Raw genomic sequence first — 16,045 nt, 5'->3', positions numbered from 1 at the left:
AATGGCATCTCATCCCACAAAATAACATTACAAAAAAAAATGCAATAATTGATGGCTTACTGGCACAGAAAAAGGAGAGACATTTAAAGTGCAGGTGTGAGTTCCTTATTTATTTTTTTTTTTCACTTATGAGCTTGTTGAACACAAACACACACACTGCAATAATTGATGCTCCTCTTGTGTACCGCCAAACTCTGAGTCCAATATAAGAAAGACACAAACAAGGAAAGCCATACTGGCCCAGGCACTGACTGGTCTAGCCAGGTCCATAACAAAGGGAGCCAGGATCAACTGGAATACTTTCACAACAACACAGCAACCCAAGACGGGCCGATACGTGGAATATAAGTGATGCCCAATAGACCAGCACTCACTGATAAACATCTTCAGTAGACCTACCCAATGGTAAACTGAGGTGAAGACGAGGCCGTTATCGCAACTGGAATCTGATGCATGTTCAGTACCACAGAGTGCAGCTTAAAGGCCCCAACATGGAAGACAGCGCAGTCAAGACAAGACAGACCTGAGCTCAGCAGGGACTGAATACAGAGAAATTCTTTTGTTTTTTTCTAGAGGAAGGCTATAACAGCAAGTTTCTGAACATGCCTAAGGCTTGAACAGGATGTTCAGCTAACAAGCATACTGACAACCTCCATACAGTCCCTCCATATGTTAACCCTCACCATCACATAAGGTGAAAGCTGGACTCTTGGCTCGACTCTTTTTATTTAAAAAGTCATCAAACATACTACATACACATTCCTCCAACCCCATCTCACGTCTGCAACGCAAAGAAATTGGCCTGACTCAGGGGGAAATTTCCTATCTGGGCAGTGGTCCTGGGTTGCAGATTGCCAGAGGTTGCCCTCTCAGAGGACCTGACCCAGCAAGGCTGCAGCTTATCTAATGCCTGATAGAAGGTACTGCAGTTCACACACATAATTGGACTGGCCTCACACACACACAAGCACTCTCACACAAGAATGGGTGTGCAAGTAAAAAAAAAAGACAAAAAGAAAAGAAAAGAAAAGAAAAGAAAACGTAGCTGTACACATACATTTTTTAAGCTTTTGCATTTTAGCACACTGCCACATCACCCAGTCAGGGGTAGTCTTGAATAGTCCGTTTGATGTCCAACTCTGCAAGATTAAAAACAATCAAGAACAATAATGGCAGCCGCCACAACAATGGGTCCAGCATATGGCTATTAGATCTAAAAGGCATTCATGCATCAAAAGGAAAACTAGATTTCTATCATTATTATCAACACGATGTGGCTGCTGCAGGGGCTCGTTTTAGGAAATATCTTTTCCCGTAGACAACAGATTGGGCGTCACGATGGGTTGAGAGCGGAATGAGCAAATATGCTAATGGGATGACAGAATGTAATGCATAGAGAATACATACAGTTCCATGCACAGATAAACAAACATAGAAAGAGGAGAATCAGCACCGCTAATGTTCTCCAATGTTGCAGAACAAAACAAAGATAAGGTTGAGTTCATGCCCGAGAAAACTGTCAAGTTAGTCGACACCCACCGTGTCATGTTTGTCAAATTATCCTGGTAATATAGAGATCCACGAGCGCGTGAGATTATAGCCTCCCCATTCTGACTGTATCTGAGAGCACGTCTCTACCCGGCTGAACAGCGCGGTCTATTATCGTTTTACGAGACTGGGACCTGCTGCTTGCCTCTCAGTTCCTGCGCCGTGGGCCTCACCGAAATCTGACCCTAATCCTGGTACCAGTTCTACAGGTCAAAATAAGAAATTCGACACTGGTCAATATGTAAGGCAATGTAATCCCACTGAAAGTCTGAGCGAGGAAAGCTTTGAGTTCTCTTCAAGAGGAAGGTGTGCTTTCCATCAGCATCACTGTTGTTCCCAGCCCAATAAAAAATTACATGGGGTTTCACATTAATAGACCCCAAGCTTAATACTCCAATGATCTTAATACTCCAGCAAGTAGGCCGACCCTCAGTAACAATTTGTAAACAGAGATTTCTACTGATTGCTAGCGAACTGATTTAACTGGCAATAGACAATTTCTTTGCTTTGTTATTCTTAAGTAATTACTGATTGTACAGTGTAATAGCTGTCCAAAAAAGATACCATCTGTTTTTTGATTGGCTCCCTCATAAGCCTTGCTTTCCCTGTGCTATTCCCTCTGTCACCAGGCTTGATTTTTCTTGCAAAAAATGAAAGATGAGTTACTGCACAAAGGAAGCATGTCTGCCGCTGAGCAACCAAAAACAGGAAGAGGCATTGTTTTCCCTGGTTGCTACCCCCAGGTGACAGTAACAACCGGAATAACCGTGGAAACTCTACAGTAGAGGAGGCAAACAAAGGTGAAGAGGGAGAGTGATAGAAACCGAGGTAAAAACAAGACTGAACAGACGGGCATTCACTAAATGGAGAGCACCAGCTTTGACGCCGAAGTCTGTTCCACCGCTGATGTCTCTCTACATACCACTCGGACTCCAGACGGATCGAAACCAGCATTTTTCTTGATCTCTGCTAGATCAGTAACTAACAAAACCTGCCAACTTACTGGAATTGATCTCAAATGAAATGGGACTCTAATTTGGACAGTAGCTAGATTGTTACTTTGTGACAAGTTCCTGGGCAGCAACAGTAATAGGCCTACCATTTCTAAAGTGGTCTATTTCTGCTTTATATACCTCACATATTAAACATATAAACACAGAACTACCTTGCTAGGTCAGTCTCAACCAAGATATCTGCTAATATTTCAAAGGAAAAATTTAGCTACAAGGTCCACGAACTTCACACTTGTACAATCTGCAACATGTACATTCTGGCCAAAGGATACATCAAAATGGCTGCCTCCACACATGAGAAGACCTCAGCGCTGTTTCTTGCTGGATATAGTATCCAAGAATGTGCCCTTTATATCGGCCTGCATCTCCCCGGTGTATTAGGTACGTGTCAGAGATCAGCCCTTGAGTTATGATTATTGCGACCACAGGGGAGTTGGGAGTGTTGGATTTAGGGTGCGAGGCATGTCCCATTCACCCTTCAGCTGTCAAAGCCCCTCCAGAGGCCAGGCTTCCACTGACTGACAGGTGTAAGTAATGACTCAAGTTCAGAGGTCACGAGTCAACATAAGCGAACAGGCCATGCACAGCTGCATGCAGACGTTCGCTCCCTGATGATTCCTTCAGTGAGAGTTTCCATTAGTAAAACTGCAGATGTAGCGCCCGGGAACAAAAGATGTTAATTAATAATAACAGATTTTCACTCCTAAAAAGCAATTAATATCTTTTATATGATTTTGCTGCGCTTTTACTCATCATAATTGGCTCATTTGAGGAGTGCAAAATAATTTGGGACTCCTCTAATTTAAAAAATAGGTAATTAATATATCAAATGAATTCACTTCCAGGCTGCATTTTATGAATGTGGGAAAAAAAATATATAATGCTTTCCATTAGCTTCTTTCTTTCGCCATTCATCAGCTCGTGTGTGTGCTGTTCACCTACAGGAGGAGAGTGGGGCTCTTGGAAACAAGATGGAAGTAGAAGCTGGTGGATGGAGAAAAGGGGGGCAGTGCTCATTATGGCACCGCACATTCCAGAAAGTGAGAGATCAGCCTGGAGGCCCTGGGCAGCTGACAGCAGCTGCATTTCCTGGCCTAGTGAGGATGGCGGCGGTGGTGGTGGAGATGGTAAGTGGAGAGGACAGTGGAGAGGAAGGCAGGGTTGGGAATGGGATGGAGACGTCCGGGGGGACTTAGTTATCATTTGGCATTCCTCTTCTCCTTTCATCACGTCGGATAATGCCTCGCATGTGGGTGCAGGGGGGAATAGGGAGGTATCTTGGGGGATGCGGAGAGGAGGGCTCTTGTTCTAGGTACACGCAATTTTTGAATTGTATTGAACTTTCTAAAGCAACACGCCTCCTACCCCCTCCCTGCGTTTGTTCCCCCAGGCTTTTTGAGCTTTGACTTGTGTCACTCGCGCCACAGGAATCTGATTTGGTGGAAAATTAAAGCTCTCGCTGAAGGATCACAGAAGCACCAAATACACGCCAGGGTTGAGGGAAAAAAAAAAAAAAAAACCTGTGGTAAAAGACAAAGAGAGGAATGGATTCATTTGAAACAACATTAAAATTTCAGGGGCTGTCTGGTTAACTATCATAGTACATCTGCCAAAGTGTCATGCTCTATCAGCTAAAAAAAAAAAAAAACGTCCAGTATCAGAACTGGAGGGTAATTTACTGACTGAGACAGCAGCACAGACTCAATGGCAGTACATTTTAACAATGATTTCCTTTCCCGTTCCTTTTGGCACAAGAGGCTGGAGTAAGGTGAGAGGCCTGTGAGGACTGCCAGAGAGCGAGCGCAACCAGGAGAAGACGTTCAGATGGCTGCCTGTCTATAGCAATTACGCCAACCAAGACTGTGTGTCTGTTTTGGCTGTAAGCGTGTGCTGAGGCGGTTGTGTCCCTCTCCACTGTCTTTAACAACCGATCGACTCTCCCCTGAGAGCCACTTAGTCTGTCCTCCATCCAGCCTCTTGAGTTACAGCTCACCAGCACACGTGCTCCCCTCAGAGGAGCCGCCATCTGGGCGCGCATATGTACATAAAGCACGCACACGCCTGAGCTCTAACGCACACCGCGACCACCCCGCTGAGAGGCCAGAGACGGCCTCTCAAAGTTCTGCAGCCGTGAGATGTGAATCATTTCTTTTTCATGACAAACTCTTCAACAATAATCACAGCAATCGGCAGACTCTAGTGGCATTCGTGTGAATGTGAAGTGAAAAATGATGGGGATGTTTTCCGACTTCACCTGTTGTCTCCTTCCTCTCTGAGGGGGCTTTTGTTGGACAATGTGAGAATTCAGATTGCGAGATCTGCCTGTGTGAGTCATTATCAAATTGTCATGGTATAATTTCTCTGGTAAAAAATATTAACGTGGGGACTTTTTTTTTTGTTCCTTTTGAGTGTTATTTTCAATGCTTTGATCACCACAAAAGAAGTTCCGCTCACATCCATTATCTTTGTTCCAGCAGCAGCAATCTCAGAATAGGAAATCTTCAAGCCTGGAAAAGAAGAAACAAATCTATCCGTGTGACTAGATAGTGGTAAGTGAGAGTTACGCTTGTCTCTTGTTGTTTTTGGTTTTTTTTGTGTTTGATTCATGTCAGCTCAACCCTGTAATAGTAATTGTGCTGCACTTATTTGTGTCCTTGGCTTGGCAGCGAGCGGGGAATACTTCCTGGCATGCTGTGGGGCGACAGACGCATGGACATAAGTCTCATTGTATCCGTCTTCCTATGTCGTCGCTGGTGTTATTGTCTTCCACACTGTGTTTTTTACACTGTTCCCACATGAGTTGGGGATGACCTTGAGTTTTGTTTTGTTTTGTTTCGTGCTCTTCTTCGCTCTGTTTTTCTTGTTGTTTGCCTGTTTTGTATTCTTTTCTACATTTGAATGTCTCTATTTCGTAATTGAAAGTAGAGCGAGGACACACAATAAGGGGAACATAGAGATGTGTGCGTGTACCAAGATATTGCAACTTTTTGGTCTGTATCTTGACCCTTTATTCACCAGGGTCTGTAGTGTTGATCAGCCCAAATGCAGAATAAAAAGTCAGCACTCGACTTTCATTTCAGGTAGAGGAGGGGACGGAGACGAGATGACTGCCAAGCAAAAGACCAGTGTTCAAGATGGCGTTTCAACATCGGTGTGAAACCATTTGGGATTTTATAATCAAATGTCGGGGCATTTTTTGAGCTGAGTTAATGGCCAAAGAACTAGGCAAGCCAAAACATGATCTTTTCCTTGCCCAACTCTTCAAAAAACAGCAGCTTTGTCATTGGCTTCTAAGTTTGACACTTTCCCACATAGCAAAATAGTAACACAGCAGGTACTTTCATCTGGCACCCATATCACATGGAAGGATGGCACACCATGGCAACACTAGTCAATGTTTGGTCTGTGACCCGTGTCTCTGCCCCAACGGCTCATGCAGTAATAGAGAAAGTTTCCGGTATCCCTGCCCACTTTATCCAATCAGGAGAGAGAACTTAGGCGGCCTTGTCTACTAGGAGACCAGGCAGATTGCAGGATCTTCCTATTCTGGTACCTACACCGGCAATAGCAGAACTTGTGAATAAAGAAAGGGGCAAAAGAGCTGCCTTGAAAAAAAGGAAGGACTCGTGAAAGTGTGGTGACGAAGAAAGGAGGGAGGGGATTGCTAAGTGCACAACAGACAGAAAGCTCAAGCATCACACAAACCTCAGACTCTTTGGGAAAAGTCTTGTGACCCATCCAACCACCAAGACCATGACCCAGCTTGGATTTTTACACTCTGGTGAGTACAGCATTAACTTTAGAAGTGTTGATCCAGCAACCAGGCTGCTGTATTTGATGTGTTAGAAAGAAGAATGGGTTTTCCTAACCAACTGGGTTTTGTGCCTAAACCTAACCGGACCAAAGTTTCAGCAGAACCCTCGATTGTGCAGGAACGTACGTTGCCAACATGCATCCCGGCTTTTGTGTTGTGTTGATAGTAATCCTGATGAAAACAATAAAACCACATTGTTTGACGTATTTTCCCTGACATTTCCACCTGAGAACCCGATCCAGCCACAACATCTTTTATACTGCTATGAGGCACTTTTTTGTTTCACTGACCTAGGTCAGTTTTATTGGGCATGCCATCAGAACCGGTGCCTGGAAGTATACACTTTATAGTCGGTTTGCCCGCACTGGTGAGGCATAAGGCTGAAAGTGTTGTATATTCCCAATGGAGCTCTGCAACAGTTAACAGAGTCACATAAAGTATGACTGTGCAGTGTATCTCTCTCTCTTCACTCAGTGTGAATGCCATTATACCTGAAGTGCACCGATGGAATGTAGCTCTCGATGCTATGAGCATCTGTTAAGATGGCAGGTGCCGGTTAAGAGCAGTAATGACTGCCATTAACAAATGTTTCCCTGCTCCACATAATTCTACTTCGGATGCATCGCTACTGCAAAGCGCCCGGCCAGAAGAACGTACTTTGAGAAGTTGCTGTGTGCGTGGAGTGAAAGACGCCAGGGAACTGATTGGCGTGCCATGCAGACGGAGGAGGTTTTGATCACCATCTGCAGTCACGATAGCAGGTATGTACTGTGTAGAAGATGTAAAGGTGTATATCCTCCTTGACACAAAAGGCCAAAGGCAAACTGAGTGAGAGATTTACATATCTTTATCCCAACGCCCTCATTAGAGGGAGGTCAGCATTGTCTGCGTCACCCTGTGAGGGCAGTCAAGGAAAGGGCGTTGTTGACTTTTCTACACAAGAAACCACACGGCCTACCTGCTGGACTTACCCAGAGCCAAGACATCAGAGGGCCTTTCAATAATACAGCAATATAGCAGGGTTTCCACTTCCATTATGAGGGTTAGATATGATAAAACACAGTGACACATCAGGGAAGGAGACAAAGGGAGGAAAACGCTTGTAGCTTCTGGCGCGGCGTACTGCGCGCACAGCCATGGCCTCAGCCATGGAGGGGATGTCAGCCGATCAGATGTGCTTTGGCAGCCAGGGTTATGAGTTATGAAGTTGATATTAGAGAGAAGGGAGCGACGGAGTGGGAAGTGTGTGACCTTCATCACTCACCATCCATTATTTCCCCACTTCCAGCCTCTCTCGCTCTGTTCTGCAAGGCGTGAAGTGGAAAAAAAAGGAGAAAAAAAAAGGAGGGCCTTTTGTGTGAACTCTCTAATTAGGAAGACCTTGACGTCCATTGTTCCTCTTCATTTTGGTGGGAAAATATTTCATTGATTTTCTTTTGCAGCAATCGAAGGCGGGCAGAGCTGAGAGGGGCTCTGTGTGGGATTACACTCTGCGGGGGGGTTTCAGGGACGGGTGGGGAGCTCGCGAGGTGTGAGTGTGTGTGCGAGCGGTGCGGTGGTTGTGGATGGTGAGGTAATGTCCCTCCTCATAACCCCTGCACCCCTTCTCGCCCTCCGAAAGAACCAATTACAGCTGTGATCCTCGAGCCATCATAACTCACCTCTTCCTCCGGCCCCCGTTGTTCGCTCCGTACCTGCTGGTGTACTACGGCAGACTTGTCTTTTTCCCCTCACACATGCTTATGATGAATCCAGCTCATTTACAAAACATCTGGATTTGGCAAGCCTTTTGTTTGTGTTCTCCCAAGCGCAAGAATGATGAAGGATGCCCATGTTTTTTTTTTCTTCAAAATCAACCAAAATCAAGTACTTGTCAAATGTTCTTTTTGTAATCCCACAGTCGAAGGGGACAAACATTTACATTTCTTTGGTCTTTTTTGCTGAGCTCTTACAGAAAAGAAAGGAAAAGAAAAGAAAAAGACCATAACATGCCAACTGTCATTTTCCCAGCGGAGCATACGGCAATCACTCGTTTCAGTCTCTTTCTCCCTCGCTCTCTTCCTCCTGTCACTCTAGACTGTCTCTAAATTACGCCTTTACCCCTGCAGGTGCCGGCGTCTCTCTGAAATGATTATTCCTACCACACAGAAGATTGCTTTTGGTAATTATATGTATCATAATTAAATTTGATGAACTCCTCCGAGACAGAAAATCTCATTTGACCCAGGTGCTGGATTTACACCTCCTATACACAAAAAGGAGAAATGTCCTCTGCTATTAGGAGAGATACACTTTGTATCGTGCGGCTGATGTCTTGATTAAGCAAAGAGCAGCATTTCTACTAAATTCACCAAAGTCCGTCAATAACTCAATTACTGAAATGCAGATTCCCCATCATTAAAGCGGGATGAATTGATTAGCTATGTTGTTCCTGCCAAAATATACGGCTTCTGAAGCGAGAAAAAAAAAAAAATGAGCTGAAGGTCAATACCTGCTCAGCCAGACCACACGTGGCCGTGTGAGTCAGACGGCTCCACATGTGCTCTCACACTGTTCATACAGGCTGACGGGGGAGTTGCTATGCTTTTCTTCGTGGTTGTAAAGCGGTCTTCATGAAAAAAAAGCGAGCAGTAGACACACAGTCACGTGTCCAGGCAGTGCAGTGCTGCCACAAACACTTCTTTGCGTCTCATCTTCCTCCTTCGGGAGTCTCAGTCTTACCTTTTATCCCGTGTGAAACCAGTCCCTTCCAGTTTTGGCAGCACCAGTATTCGCTTGACATGTTCCTGCAACCGTACTTTTCGCTCATGTCTGCAATCTGTTTACCCGATACTGCCGTTCTCTTTTACAAGCTTTGTTATCAATCCATCTTGAGAGAAGGGTCCCTCTTCTGTGCTCCCTCTGAGGTTTCTCCCTTTCCCTGAGGTTTCTTTTCGGAGGGGCTTGTTTTTCCCTAGGCAAGCGTTAATGACAGAAAGCATCACACGTATGTATTTAAAAGCCCTACAAGCTAAGTCTGTGATTTTTGGATAGTAGTTAGAGTTGATTTGACAATAAATGTCCCACAAATCCAAGTAAAAACTTTAAAGGGGATATATTGTGCTCATTTTCAGGTTCATAATTTTATTCTAGGTCACCGCTAGTATAGGTTTATATGCTTTTTCCCTCAGTCTTAAAATCTGTTTTAGCTCCTGTCTCTTTAAAGTCCCTCCCCCCTCCCTTTGTGTATTCCCAGTCTGCTCTGATTGGTCAGCTCACACATGCCTGACCCAGCACAGCTACCAACAACAGAGCAGCTGAATCAGTCCACATCTAGGCACTGCTGTCACTTGATGATGCGTTTCAGGAGCAGTGTTTTCTGTGGGAAAGTGGAGCTTCTGTTGGCGCACACTTTCACTTTTCTTTTTTACTTTCAAGATCTGTAAGATGCACAAGAAAGTATACCACACACTGACGGAAAGGAAAAGAATAAACACAAAAAGCATAAGACAGTAGGTCTCCTTTAATGAATAATTGGAGGAACAACGGTGGCAGATGTTTCCATAAAGTTCATGAGGGGTCATTAAATCGACCCGAGTCACCAGATCTCAACTTGACGGAAGAACCTGAGACTGAGATTTTGGACTGATGTGTAATGCAGCATGATCAAAACACCAAGTGAAGGAATATCTTCAAAAAGAATTGTGCTTCATCCATCCAGCGAAGTTCCACAGACGTTTATTTTTACACATTGAAGCTTCTCCAGTGGTTTTCCTTTTCATTTGGCACCCAACTTTACGCTATATTTCATTATTTGTAAAATTATGCATTAAACAACACAGCCCTCCACAGAGCTTCAGAACCATATTCAGACTCGGGGTCTCTTAGAGCAGTTTGTGCTGCAAGCTTTTTTTTCCCCGAGATCACTGTAAATATGCAGAGAGCTTACCGAGGCCCTGCAGCCAGCAAATGTGAGATTAGTCTAAGGCCTTGGACAATCTCACAGGGGGCCAACAACCCGTCGCTGGGGATCGCCGCAACTCTAGTCATGTTCTGTGTTTTTTGCTAAGTAATCATGTCTTCCAAAAACAAAAAAAAAAAAAAATGCACACACAAGGAAAGGATTTGAGAATGCCTGTTCTGAGTTTTATTCATCCGTCTCTCTCTCTCTCTGCGCCAGGACTCCATCTCTGTGCCATCATCTTTGTCCCGTGGTTCTAAGTTCACGATGTTCTGAACACTGTCCTTCACTCAGTATTCACTCCAAGTTTCCCACTCCCACACTCTGATCTCCGCTGCTGGATGGGATTGCTTTTTCTCCAACCCTTCTCTCCTCTTTCTCTCCGCAGGAGTTCCCCCCGCTGTGCACCAATCCCCCTCCCTCGCAGGTGATTGCTCAGGGAATATTGATTAAGGCGAAGATTTGATGCTGAGAAGTCACTTTTCAAACTTCCTGTGACTTTAATGTGAAATAAAGTGAGCTGACACTCTTGTCACTGATAAACACCCCCAGTTACGGATGAAACATGCTTTTAAGAGGACGCTCTCCATACTCATCTCTGTCTTCCTCTCTTTGGCGTTCTGTCAGCCTCAATCTGTCTATCTCATCCCATTTGCTCTCACCCACAAACACTGCACACGCACACAAGTCGGCTTTCTCGCCGAATGCGATGTAGCGCTGCTTGTCAAGAGGGCACATATCTCCCCACGATCTCTCTAATTGCTCTGATTAAAGTGACAAACAGGTCCAATTAAGCTCAAGGCGTGCGTGAGGGACACCATAAAGAACATCAGGCATATCAATGGACATCAGATTTGTTTACCTATTAGTTGAGCTCTGCAGGTGCAATGAAAGCATCCGCGTGATCTTGAATTTGACATCCCGCAGGAAAGCGTCTGGTATTAAGCGGTCTTGAAGCATTTCCGGTTAAAGACCATCTGAGAAATTCCCCTTCGCCACATGTTGGGCCTTGTAAGTTTGGCCATACGGTTGCTCTCACTGGAGTAATTACAAGAAGCAAGCGCTCAGGCAATTAGCTTTTAATCTTTTTTTTTTTTTTTTTTTTTGGCTAACCTTGGCTTTGTTTTTGTGAGATCATCTTGCACGGGTTTCTCACCAGATCTGATTCTATTTATTTTGAAGCTACATTCCAAATCCCAGAGGTTAACCTTGTTGCAATGTTATTTACACTTTCAACAGGACAAGGAAGTCAACGGTTACTTTTCAACGAGGTAGCTCATGATTCAGAGGGTTTTCTCATCTCCATCAACACGGTGTCGAAAGGTTTGCAGACGAACAGCAGACGCTTGCACCACCCCGTCAGTGACATCACTGCACGCTTGCACCCCTTGTAAAGGGATGGCGTGACGAGTGAGGCACTTTATTTAATAACGGCGTCTTGAAAAAAAAAAGAAAAAAAACAGAATATCGACTGTTTTTTATGAATCTTGTTGGCCTCCTCTCGGTTCTGGCATCGCCTCCTTCACTGCAGGCTCTCTGCTAATATGTGGCTAGATCTTACTGTATTAATCAATTAGAGTCAATAGACAGTTATGGGGGAATGCTGAGACTTGGATACATCCCCATATCTTTGGACTCACCTCATTAACCATATCATTACTGCGAGACGCGCTCTTCCAGTGTGTGAAGTACTCTAAAAGTCTCTGGCAACTGGAATTTACGAGACTACTGCAGCCTGCCTGTGTGTTTGTACGTGCGTGTGTGTGTGTGCGCGCGCTGCAGTCGAGATGGGAGGATAATTTCCACTAGTTTGTCAAAATATTGTCACATCTCCCGGAGAGCCATTTTTTGGGGGCTTTGCGTGTAATCCGAGTGACGGCTCGTTTATTAGTGGCTGATGGCTTTTAACACGTGCTGCCAGCCAGACCGGCGGTGACAAAAAGCTGTTTATTTCCTTAGCCATTATGAAACCAAGCATTAGACGTCACACTGGCGCACAGTGCTGACAGCAGTGATACTGGATAATAACCCTTCCTCTCTTGCTTTCTTGACTCATCATTAATGAAAACAGAATTGTCACCCATCGAGTCAGAGACCACGCAGTGATTGACTTGTTTTCCAAGGCGTTTATTGAGTGCATTTTTAGTACAATAGTTCTCAGAAAGTTACAGCTTACAAACTCTTGACACGTACTCGTCACAATTTACAAGTGGTAGCTATACAGAAACGAACGGAAAAAAAAACAAAAAAAACCAAAAAACAAAAAAGAAAGCAAAACCGTCCACGCTCTGAAACAATGTACCTGTGCACATATAAATGTCTGTACACACAAATGTGCCCGCTATGCACACACACACACACACACACACACACACACACACACACACACACACACACATACATTAAATTCATCCTCTTTCACAAACAAACAAACAAAACTGTGATGTGTGCACATTCACATTCAGCTCCACCATCCGTTATGTACCGTTGGAGGGAGGTTGAGGGTGGAAAGGTCTCGTTTCACCTGGTCGTTGTCCTCATCGGCTGCCCACAGCGTCCGCCGTGCGTGTGTGTGTGCATGTGAATGTGTGACTGCGTGTGTGCTGTTTTATAATGTGTGTAAATCTTTTGAGTCCACAGTCTGAAACAGGAGAGAGGGGGAAAAAAAAAAGAGTAGTTTAACAAGTTTAGTTTAGTAGGGTGTCGTGTCAGGTCATTCTCAGGCGAACACGGCTTCCACTGTTCTAACCTATAAATGACGGGCATGAAATCGGCTACTAAAAGGGCCGCTGGTCACTCCTCCGACAGTTACAGCGCCATGAAACATTTAACAAGCTCCGTTCTTGTGTTTTGTATCGGCGCGTGATGAATGGCTTCCATATGAAACTGGCTTTTTCCAGAGAGGGGATGGCGAGCTGCCTCTCCATTCATCACGCTCGAGTGTCATTACAGTCAGATATTTAGAAAGACAAACAGAGCATAATGGAAGAAAAAAGAAAAAAAAAAAAAGAATTACGCTGTTGCATAATGAATATATTCTATCATCTCATTCACAGGCTGTTGGGTTGAAAAGCACATGAGGCGGAGTTGAATGGAGGTCTAATGCATTCAAATTGAGTCAGTGGCTTTGGCGAAAGGGTTTCATGCCAGTCTCAAGGAGCATGTGACTATATTTAGGAATACGTGGTAAATCAATGACTGACTAACAGAAGAAAAAGAAAAAAAAATCGATTTTGTCAGTGAGACAAACCAAGTGCTTGATTACAATATTTTCCAGAACCGAACCGAACCAAGCCAAAGAAATGAACATTTCGTTAATAACAGATGTTGCCTGATATCCGTCCTGCGAGTTGATAGAGGCTGATGGACTAACTTTCTGAATTTCATCTAACTGTAGACCAAGCTCACATGGCGGCCATTTTCCTCTAACATCATGCTCAGGGTGTTCCAGGTTGCAAGTCCAATAAACTTAGGGAAACTGACAAAATGTTATCTGCAACCCAAAGACGATGAATAGCAAAAAAAATCCAGTCGGACATCTGAACGTATTTCAAGGTAAATCAATATATTTGATAGCACATGTGCTGCTGTTCACCTAAAGTTAGCATTCAACCGCTTCCTAGCTCACATTACTGTTGGATGGTGTTAATTCTAATATGTATATCTTGCACATGTTTATTCAAGCCTGGAAGTGAAACACAGTGAGTCAAACGGGAATGCTAACTAAGAAGTGGTTGAATGCTTACTTTAGCTAATGGGTAATCAAATATGTTGTTTTACCTTGAAATATGGCCAAATCTCCTCTCAGAATTTCCCTATCCATCATCTTTACAGTGGTGAAATGGTAACACAGCTGCATGACATTATCCCAGTGTTCCCACAGGAAAATGGCCGCCGTGTAACTATTCCTACTTTGTGCCAATCCTGTCCTGCATCTCCGCCCTCCTGCAAACTGACTCATCCCCCTCTTTCTGACACGTATGCACGTACCCTGACAGGCCTTTGCCCACTTTCTCTTCATTAAGCATCCAGCTGGAAACCAGACGCAAGGATAACATAATTGAGGGTTCCTCAATGTGTGTGTGTGCGTGTGTGTGTGTTTGTTTTTGTGTGTCTGACGCTCCCATCGGTCTCCCTCCCTGTGGCTGATCAGATGCCTGTCAGACGGGGGTCCCAGCAGGTGTTTGAACCCCTGCCTGGGACCACTGAAGCATGAAGCCAGCCATTTCTCAGGCCAGCGCTGCCCCGGCCCCGGCCCAGGACAGCTTGGTTACACCCAGGATAAATGAGCTGGAGTTGTGCCAGCTAGCTGGAGTAGCCGGGGAGAGAGGGCAGGACAGGCGGAGGAGGGGGACGAGGAGGAGGAGGAGGAGGCAGAGGATGACTTGAGGGGGGTGAGTATACTTAATAATCTGCTAATGGGCCTGCCATCAATTTCTAATTTTGGACACAAGGTGGTTAGAGCCGTCGTCACTCATGTCTTTCTCAAAAGGGGCCAAAAGGGTTTTCAGCGGGGTCACAGCGACTGCACAGGATTGATACTACAATAGCTCAAGATAATTGTCTGTGAGCTAAGAGACGTCGCCGTCATGGCTGCATGTTAAAGGGGTATCGCCACAGGAACACTCGGCTCCGTTTGCCTTCAGTTTTAAAGGCGAGCGTAACATCATTTCATCAGTGCCATCTCCAGACTACAAAAGACAGTCTCATCCTTGTTGCGCACTTCCCAGAACCGCACTCAAAACACATTCCTGAAAATGTGATTTCATAGATAGTCATCCATAGCATCCCCAGGGATTCATATACGCGTGAAACTCTCTGTGGCACTTGGTGCTCAACCTGCCTACCCATATGGCAGCAGCAGTAGCAGCATATAGTGAGGAGGCATAGATTTACCCGGCAGCTTAGCTGCAGCTGTCTATAGAAGGCTGAGGAGTGTGCCAGTGTGGGCTGTTTAAGTCCACGTGTTCATCGCAATGGCATCAGGCGTCTGCTGGCAAACCTCGGCCCAGATGTTTGAATTCCGCCGCGTAGAGAAGTGATGCTGATTCACTCCGATTCACAGCGCCTTAATTAGCTCCTCTCCTATGCATTTCTAACTCGCAGCAAATTTTTTGAGATATTTGCGGCACCCATGAGAAAGACTAAATGGATTTGCCTGAAATAAAACCTACCAGATATAGAGCAATTTAATGTTAAGTAGTGTTTTTCCTGTGGGATCGGCGGGTACTTACCATGGCTGTGGGCCGGCCGAGGCGCAGAGTTTTTTTTTTTTTTCCCCTTCCCCTTCCTCCCGGATGGCGCTGAGAACTCCCGACACGAACAACAACGCAACACAAAAGGAAATAAAAAACATAAAACATATCTGTACAAGTAAGTGCTCACCAGCAAGAGACAGCATGTGTACACCCACATTAAACATGATCTCCGATAAATGGATATTTTGTCAATTATTTTAACTCCTACAGCAATTTGTCATATAGATCTACAATGCCAGTTCTTTGCCCACAATTCCTTTGACGTTTTCCTCGAGTTTAGAGTCAGTCAGGGTTGTCCTTGTGCCCCTGGACGAGCGGGGAAACCTCCAACACAGTGTCTGTTGTTCAGTTGTCCCAAAGAGAACCAGGGGGCGCCGTAGAAATCTACACATTGTGTCAGTCACAATCTAGTCAACAAACATGTCTTTGCCAAAAATGCAAGCAGAGAGTTCTGTACATACATAATCATACA

The sequence above is a fragment of the Acanthopagrus latus genome, chromosome 21 (genome assembly GCF_904848185.1).
Source record: "Acanthopagrus latus isolate v.2019 chromosome 21, fAcaLat1.1, whole genome shotgun sequence".
Lineage (NCBI taxonomy): Eukaryota > Metazoa > Chordata > Actinopteri > Spariformes > Sparidae > Acanthopagrus > Acanthopagrus latus.
This window is presented reverse-complemented; position numbering follows the sequence as displayed.